We start from the raw sequence: 9,817 nt of genomic DNA on the forward strand, positions 1-9,817 counted from the left end.
AGGGCCCCAGTGACATGTTACTCCCTTAGGCTGCCGGGCCTTTCCCGGAACCCCCCCGGGGGCCCGCCTGGGCTGAGGGGCTCCCCCCGCCGGCTCTGTGTCCCAAACCCACGCAACAACCGGGCCACTGTGATGGCGGCAGGGCATGCAAGGTGCCCTCCTGCTGAAACCGGGAGTAAACAGGGAGTTTTTTACTTACAAGTCCCGGAGCCTACAAGGTAGGTCAGGTACAGACAGTGGGGTCGCCGGCAAAGAGCACGCGAGAACAAACGTGAGCACGTGCGAACAAACGTGAGCACGTGCTTATGCAGGTGCTTGCGCATGCGCTCCATGCACGGGCACCCGTGACCAGCCCAGGCGCACACGCGGGTTGCGGCGGGGGGGCGGGGCAGAGGTTCTGCCTTCGTTGGCACGGAGGTTGCAGCCTTGGTCTTAAATAGTGAACTTAAAACCCAAGAGTGGGAATTTAAAGTTAGGGAGAGAAAAAACAAACAGCTCCAATGCTCAGTTATCCCCTTAACCAAGATCTGAGACGAAGGAGGTGGCAGCCTGGCTCTGCACTCAGGGCGCCCGCAGTGTGTTTATTATGTGAGAGAGAAGTAGCCTTCATTGAAGCAGTGATGCCTCTTCAAAGCTTAAGTCAGGCACTTGGCATTTCAAAAACAAGAGTCTGAGGGCAATTATTTAGGTGTCTGTGGCTGTGACCCAAGTATTGTATTAGTCAGATGTCAAGACAAGAGGAAACCATTATACATGATTTAGGTCTCAGAAATATACCACCTTTGTTAGGGCAAAGGATTTCAGGGTCTGGAAAGTTCTCGATGTTATTTCTTGCTAAATGTTAAAAAGTAGCACAGTATTTTGCAGATGGGATGTAAACAGGATGAGCTGACAAAAACAACCAGATGAAAGTAACCAACTGCAAAGAAGAAATTAATGTGTAACTGACCAAATGGTGGGTATAAGCCAATGGCTAAGACTCCCTTTGGGAAAACAGAGCTCTGGATGTGAATCACCTGTTTCCTTCAGTTGCTGCAAGTAAATAAAAGTACATTCTGGCCACCATCTCCTCCTGTCTCTCCTCGGCCATAACCAAAATATCAATTTGTTGTTCCGCATATTTACACATTCACTGGTTAATTTCTATAGGTGCCCCAACCAGCATTGGAAACCACAGCCTTGGCTTATGGAGAGGGTGCTCTAACCAACTGGTCTACCCAGCCAGGGTGGATGTCTTGTTTTTGAATAAAGCACCCCAAGAAATGAACCCTTAACACCTTGAATACAACTGCAGTTATTTTCCAAATCAGAAACGCAACATTCAAAACCAAAAAATGGAAAAGCCGTGTTATAAATAAAATGGCAGTGAACCCTTAAACCACTTAAACTGAGACAAGAGTATTTGCCATACATTGGGTCATAAAACCAAAGGCAAATAACAAAAATTACCCTTGCAGAGGAAATAGTATATAAAAACTGATCATTATTAATCAAGTTCTGAAATTTCAGACAATAAGATGGGAAAAGGATGAGGTCAAGTTTTTTAATTTTTGTTTCTGAAATAAAATAGTATTCTTAATTCTGATATCTTGAAAATACAGGTTAAACTTTTTTTAAAGCAAATCAGAAATAAAATTATAGTTCTATAGATATATATACTTTTCAAATGATAAAAGGTAAAAACAATGAAGCTATTTAATAAGGAGAAAAAGAGAAGCTTAAAAACAAAGCATAAAAACCAAGGCCAGATATTATCAGTTATCACGACAACTGAAATTAGGCCAAACTCCTTTTTTAAATGGGAATGACCCTCGAATGGGGATTTAAATGTACTGTTTATGAAAAAGCGTTCCTAAAATACAGTGAGAAAGAGTAAAATCTAAAAAACAGGCAAAAGTATATCATAGCAAAAAAGAATAAAGCCAAGATATCACTTTACCCAAAGTTAAAAAAATAAAAAAGCGCCCCGGCTGGTGTAGCTCAGTGGATTGAGCATGGGCCTGTGAACCAAAGGATTGTGGTTCTATTCCCAGTCAGGGCACATGCCTGGGTTGCAGGCCAGTTCCCAGCAGGGAATGCACGAGAGGCAACCATACACTGATATTTCTCTCACTCTCTCCTTCCCTTCCTCTCTAAAGATAAATACATAAAGTCTTTAAAAAATAAAAATAAAATAAAAAAGCATTCAAGTGTAAAAAGATGTCTCTTTTACTCTGATAAAGAACACAATTTACAATGGCAAAGTAACCATAATGAATCTGTGTCCAAGAGCCTTGCACCCACTTCCCTATATAAATGTACAAAGTAAAAGAATAAATAGCTATAAATAGAAATGATGAAAAAGCAAGTCTCAGATATGATGTCGGGAAAATGAAAATTTAATAAGGACCTAGAAATATGAATAAAAAAGGTCCTCAAAAATGTCAACTCGTTTGACATCACTTCCTTGTAATGTCAATGAGGAATACCCCGATGGCTCCGAGGGCCGCCATCAGTGTGGAGTGTACACATTCTCCCACGTCTGGGCGGGTTTGGCTCCTCCCACCTTCCAAAGGTGCGCGTGTGAGTGGTGTGTCTGAACCGTCCCCGCCTGACTGAGCGTGGGTGTGGGAGGCCCGGTGATGGGAGCGTGGACGTCCTGTCCAGAGTGGGGTCCGGCCTGCTGCCCTGAGGGGAGAGCGGCTCCCGCCACCCTGGACCCTGAGCTGCAACCAGCACATTGGAAAATAAATGTCTTGTTTTTATTCATCCTCCCTACGTGTATGTAGACGCCTCACATTTATTTCAGTGTTTAATATTAGAAATGTTGTAGGCCTTTATTTAGCAGTTTGGTGATGTTTTGAAATATGCTGTAGGAACTGAATTCTTGCTCTTCAGCTTCTGGTACCACAGGTTTTGTTAAATGCCATTTTGCTTAAAGTCACAATGTCCAAGCACCCACAGACAATGTTAAGTGAGGATTTACTGTAACTAAGGTATGTAAGAAAAAAAGAATTTGATATTTAGACCATATCTTATCTAAAATTCATGAAACAAAATTGGACATAGAATTGCCCAGAAAAATAAATTCAATGGATTTCAAACAGCAGACGTTATATAGGCCGGATTTACATACACAGCTTCCTGGAAATTAAAAATTAATTTAAAAAAAAGGGGGAAATTTGATTTACTGCCATATTTTTAAAATGAGTATCAGGGTATTGTTAAAATAAGAAGATAAAAATGGCTTCTATATTTTAAAAAATCTACTAATATAATTCATAATATTAATAGTTCCTAAACAGAAATTAATCTCTTTTTAACTACTACATACAGAAATGGAATTTGGATAAAAACCACGGTTACTCTGTGCCCTCAACGTGACGTACGGCATTGGCCCCGATCACCTGGCTGAGCGCGGTACTGGTCAGGTTTTCCCGCGGCAGTCTTTTTCCCATTTTTGCTTTCTTTGTAAGGAAGTCACCCAATGCAGCCACACTCAAGGAGCGAGGTGTCAGCTATGCAGCCAAGTTTCTCCATCATTTACTTGGAATTCCTCTGCACCGGGCACAGGCCTTTACTCCTCCCTTTATTTAGTTATTCAATCACAGATCGGTATAGACTCATAGATATTTATCTGTATACGTTGGGTTATAATCTAAATACTACCTTATTTTGTTGCTCAAATTGTTCCCCTTCGGCCACTGGGTGCTCTGCAATTGGTCCCTGCAACCCTGGGACATACCCTACCTTTCCCTTTTTGAGATGCTTCCTTACCTGGGGCACTACAAGATGCCCCAGACCCGCCCTGTGCCCCAGATGCACAGTCAGCCACTTTCCCAAGGGGCCCTGGTGCCTTTAGTCAGAGAATGGTGTGGGAAGCCAAGGTCAAGGCACTATGCGGTAAATCATTCCTTTAAAAGTCTGGGCGGCCTCGGGATAACAGAATTATGTAATTTTTATCCTGTGTCTTCATAGTTTTGTTGTCCACATATTCTCTAAAAGTGGGTGTTTATAAGCATTGCAAACAAAACAACGATTGTCCATTTTAAATAGCTGTGTGAAGTGGACGTGTAAACGGGTGGTGCTGGCTCTCTGCGCTGAGTGAGGACGAGTTTACCAGGCACCGAACCAGGCCATCTCCCGGCAGTAAGTTCCCGTGTGCGGTGGGGGTGGGGACCAGAGGAGGCGATAGGCCTGCTCTCCCTGAGTCACACAGCAAACGAGTGGCAACAACTGAACCTGACACAGCATGTGTTACCACATGTTTGGGTAGCCACTCTCCTCCTGGTCTGCTCTGTCCCCGCTCTTCTCCTGGACCCTCTGATGCCTCGGAAAAGAGGAGAGGCGGGGGCGCCTGGGGAAAGGAGGAGACAGATGCCAAGTATCACAGGACGTGCAGTCTGTTCAAGTCACAAAGTCACACAAACTCCGCCTTCTGATGACAGCCAGGCGAGTAATTAATTCACATGGGACTTCTGAGTTCTGGGTGTGTTTTCCTCTTGTGTGAATCTGGGTTTGTTTTGGTGGAGCAGCAAGTAATAATTTTGGGTCATCTTCCCCAGCTACAGAGCTAGGTCACGTGACCCAAACTTTTGCCCAAAGCAGCACTTTTATTCTGTCATGTTGCCAAGGCAACACCAGCTGCTTATGACATCATGTGACTGAGGGGACACAGACTGATTTTAGAAGCCTAAAATTATCACTCAATCTGCTCGCCAAAAATTCTGAAACAGCCAAGACGGCCCCAAGCCCGAGGAGAAGCTTCCTAAGTGCTGTGCTGTCAACACGGTGACGCTCATGAATTACGGCTTGTCCTCTGGACTCCGGTGCCGCGGCCTCAGATCACAGACTGGAGACCTACTTGAGGTCAGCAGCCGGCGGGCACACAGGACACACCTCCCAATTAGCTTCAGTTCAAGTTTTTCCAGGACCATGATGGGGAAAAACAATGTTGAGTATTTTCGTGAGTGGCCTTTAAAAAAAAAAAAAAGAAAATCAAAATCCATTGTTAAGTCAAATTATATCTCCAGTTTTTCTAATTCAAGATCTTTTGAGGATGAAGAAGAGGCATGATGCTTTCCTATTGTAATATACGCTACATAGTGATTGGGGACATATATTCATGCAATTGCTTCAGAACTTGTATAACAACTGCCCATGGGCCACAGGGAAACCGTGTACATTGTAGGTTTCCAGGGAGAATCCATCACACTGACATCACTCTAAAGGGGTCGGTTTTCAGACACTGCGAAGCAGAAAGCGTCCTCAACCCCACATTCCTGTCTTAGAGAACAAACACATTAGAATGGAAAGGAAAAGTGGGCTCACGGTACAAGGCAAATACAGGGCCATACCTCGCTGCCCAGGCTTCACCCTTTCTGTTCTCCTAAAACTCGCTTTTAAATTCAGATCGTTGCGTTGAAACGCTTGTGCTTCTTCCAACGATGTGAGGAAGACCAGGGTTAAAGGAACCGAAGCCGAGCTCACATACTTCTGGTACACAGAAACTCTTCTCTGTGCACCTCATTTTGCCAAGATGAATACTTGAGCCCTCACTGTGTGCTAGGTTGGTTTGACGGGGATTGAGATGAACCAAACGTCATGCTTTCCTCCACAGAGATGAGATAAAGGCACCAATAACAAAACAAAGGTAAAGATAACTAACACGAAAAGCAGAAGGACCCTGGGAAGACAGGAGAGGGAGGCTGAGGGCCCTCTGGCCAGAGGGATGGGGCGCTGGGGGCTCCATGGACAAAGTGGTATTTTTGCACAGCGGCTTGGAGGACCAGAACAACCCGAACAAACTGAGTGGACAGTAAGAGCCGGCCGAGGAGGAGACGCAACACGGGCAAGGCCTGGGGCAGGTGCAGGGAGAGTCTGAGCAGAACACACTCAGGAAGGTGTCTGACAGGAGGCCAAGGGTAACAGGAGGCCAAGGGTAACAGCCTGGGACCAGGTCCTAGAAGAAATCAGATTTACCTCTCAGATGCTTGGACTCGGTCCTGAGAACAAAAGGAGGCGACGGAAGACTTCGGGGAGAGATGGGAGAAGTCTGAGAAGACGAACCCAAGGAACAGCCACTGCCAGACAGCTCCGGGGAGGGGGGGCCACGGAGACCACCCCAGTGAGAGGCACTGCAGCTGGGGGCTGGGCAAGTGGGTGAGCAAGCAGAGTGGTGGCCAGCGGCGGGAGCGTAGCTGGAAGGGAGCGTTTAAGGACACCAGTGACGTGTATGAGGTGAAGGAAAACAGCACTGTTCCTCACACCAGCTCAAGGATTCCGGCTTTGTCCACTGACCCCCTTCCCCTTTCCCACCTTCCATGAGGAGTGTGAGTGCACGTGCGCCCACGTATGTGAGCGCACATGCAGTTCACGTGTCTGTATAGGACCAAAATTGGAAGGGAAGGAAAAGAAGCAGAAATAAGACCATATGGCGCTGGGGGAGAAGTTTTCCAGGAACCCAGAGTAAGGCCCCTGGGGAACCGAGGACCAACAGTGAAGGCGGAAGTGGAGGCTGCAACTTCAGGTGCTTTGATGGCGACAGAGCAGACGGCCAGCTGCATTTCCAATTCTTTTTCTCCAGTGGACGTTGAATTCTGGAGACCACACGCCACAATTTTAACACATGGGTCACAACTTCACAGGGGATGTGTATCTCCAAATCTGCTCCAGTGCCCATGTGTCACCATGAACTGAGGACAACAGGAAGGGGGAGGTCCTTGGTGTTTCTCAGAATCCCCGCCTGGCCCCCGGGCGCCACGGTGGGGCTGACCATCTGGGCGGGAACCACTGCAACACGGAGATGTATCTGAATTTACAGGAGAGCCCGTCCACTGATACGCCCTGCGGGCTCTGCGGGAGAAGCAGGAAAAATCCCTGGTCCCGTCTGTGCTGCCCACGACCATAACTCATGAATTTTTTATCCCCGCAGACCGAGGGTCCTCAGTCTTTACCGTGCACCCCAACTGTCTGAAAGGCTCCTTAAAGCCGCCCTGGGTCTCCTCTGCAGAGTTCCTCACTCGCCGGGTCTGAGTGGGGCCGGAGATGCTGTGTTCCCGACAAGGACCCCGGTCCCTGTGTTGAGAACCCCCCGCTGCCATGGTTTCCACTTTCTGCCACGCGTGGATGCCCAGGTGGTTTCCATCTGGGGGCTATTACAGATAACGATCCTGTGCATATCCTTGTATGTGTCATTTGTTAACTATGTGACATGTTTCGGTCGGGTCCCTAGGAATTACTGGGCTCACCTTTGGTAGACACTGCAAATGAGTTTTCCGAAGTAATTAATCAGCTGAGTCTCTGCGGGAAGACACCTGAGAACTCCCATGGCGCAGGCAGCCGCCACCGCCCCGGCGGCTCTCGGAGCTGATTTTCAGTCTCTGCTGATCTGGTGACTGTGTGCGTGGTCCCCACTGTGGCCTTACTTTTCATCTCCCTGATGACTAAGGAGGTGGAAGCCTTTTAATGTGTTTATTGGACATCAGGATTTCTTTGATATAAAGTGCCTCTTGGAGTTTTTTGCCCAATTTTCTAATTGATTTGAACGAGTTCTTTATACATTCGAGATACTAGGCCTTTGTCGTGTGTGTGTTGTGAACATTTTCTTCCTTTGTGCAGCTTGTCTCTTCATCTCTCTGGTGCCTTTTCTCTGTGAAGAGCATTTCTTGACTTTTAATAGCATCTATTAACAGTGTTTCTCAAACTATCTGTGAAGGAACCTTCCCCCGCCCCCCCACATCACTGGGGGACTTATAACTTTTGAAAAGACAGTAAAAGGACCACCTATAAACAATGAACTTTTCAAAAAGACACTGAAAAAAACTTTAAGCATTTTTTTAATCAGGTAAATGTATTCAAAGAGACTGCTTCGCCGGTCCCTAAGCCACGCCCAATTTTCTGCGGATCTGGTACCCAAGGGGTACATGGTGCTCAAGAATTGGAGTGGCGGTCTGACATTTACACCTATTGACTGACCCTTAAACAAAAGAACTTTCAAGGGCCAGGGTTTTTATCACCGAGTAAAGGTCATGGTGGACATCCTTACCTTACTCCCTTTACTCCCGAATCTTCGTTCACCGCATCCTTCACCTTCCCTCCTCCCCCTCCCCACTCCTGAGCCTCCGCCGTCCTTGAAGTACACAGGCACGTGGTGAGTCATCTATAAATACCACATGAAATAATTTAAAAAATGGTTATGATTTTAAAGTCACGTCAAAAGGTCCCCGGAATTTTTTTTTTTAAATGCCTGAGTCAAAATGTCACGGCGACCAGGTGACGGGCGTGCTCACAGTGTGGCTTGATTTTCAGCAAAGCCTTTTAAAGCTCTCCCGCAGGATGTAATTACAGACAGAATGTGGGAAAAGAGCAGGACGATTACACTGTTAGGTCAGAGATGAGGGGATGTTTGAGCAATTTTACGATAGGGAAAAACTTCAACGTGACAACATTTAATTGATGAGACTCTTCTTTTCTGGTAAGAAGACTGACAAACGACTATACAGCTCACATTGGTACACGTCTCTGTGCCCCCCCGAACTCTGACTGCAAACCCCCTTGGGGCAGGGATTGCGTGGGGTTTTTGTAGAACATCTTTAACAGGTCAAGAAAGTTCTCTTCTCTTGCTACCTTGTTAAAAGTTGACCATGAGTTGGGTGTTTCCTGCGTTTATGGAAATGATCCAGTGGTTTTCTGCTTTAATTAGCAAATGCAGCAGAAGCAGGAATAGACTTTCTAGTGTTAAACTCGTCTTACATGCCTGGGATACGTCCCGATGGGTCGTAATGGCTTGTCACTTCCACTCGTTGCTGGATGCGCTGACTCTGTGTTCGTTAGTGCACAGTGGCCTATGGTTTTCCCTTTTCCTCTCTATGTCTGGTTTTGGTGTCTATGTTGTATACTTGCTTCATGAAATGAGTGGGAGGAAGTTCCTTTTTTCCCTATTTTCTGGGGTATCTGATGTTTAAGAACCTGCCTACAAAGACTAGACCGAAGCTTTCCTTTTTAGGAGAGTGTTTATCTACTGGTTCCTTTCCTCAATGGTTACAGGACAATTTATGTTTTTCTATTTTTCTTGAGTCAGTTTTGATATGTTATATTTTTCTAGGAATTTGTTCATTTTGCCAACATTTTTAAAAACGGGGCAAAACAAAAAAGTTATGCATGGTGGTTATCTCATTCCATTTTCACCTCTATGGTTACATTGCCTTTTAATTTCAAATGTTGCTTACCTCAGCTTTTTATATTGCCAAAGGTTTATCAACACTATTCTTTTCAAACAACAAATTTTATTTTCTGTAGTGTCTCTTCATCTTCTAATAAATGATTTTTTTAAATTATTATTTTTTTAAAGCTGAAGTTCAGTAAGTTAGGTGGTAGCCCTGACTGGGGCACTTAGTTGCTTAGAGCATCATCCTGATACACCGAGGCTGCAGGTTCAATCCCCAGTCAGGGCGCGTACAAGAATCAACCAATGAATGCATAATAAGTGGAACAATACAATCTCTCTTTCTTTCTCTCTCTCAAAACATAAAATTAAAAAAAAAAGGTAGGTGATTGCTGAATGTCATACATTGACTGGGAAGTGGAAGAAGAATTCCCATACTTGGGAACCCATCGATCACGGCTTGTCCTACCAACTGAAAGTCGACAGCAAGAGGGCAGAACGATCTCTACCAGGAAGACTGTGCAGAAGGGAGGAGGGGTAGTGAATGAAAACAAAACAGAGAACAGCCCACTGGAAAAACATTTCAACGCCGTGATTGCGCCTGTGTGTCCACCTGTACACATCTGCTCTCGCTTGCCCGCGGCCCAAACCCCCAGACGTCCTGAAAGGCAG

Source organism: Artibeus jamaicensis, unplaced genomic scaffold (assembly GCF_021234435.1).
Source record: "Artibeus jamaicensis isolate MK-2021 breed Jamaican fruit bat unplaced genomic scaffold, CSHL_Jam_final scaffold_612, whole genome shotgun sequence".
Taxonomy (NCBI): domain Eukaryota; kingdom Metazoa; phylum Chordata; class Mammalia; order Chiroptera; family Phyllostomidae; genus Artibeus; species Artibeus jamaicensis.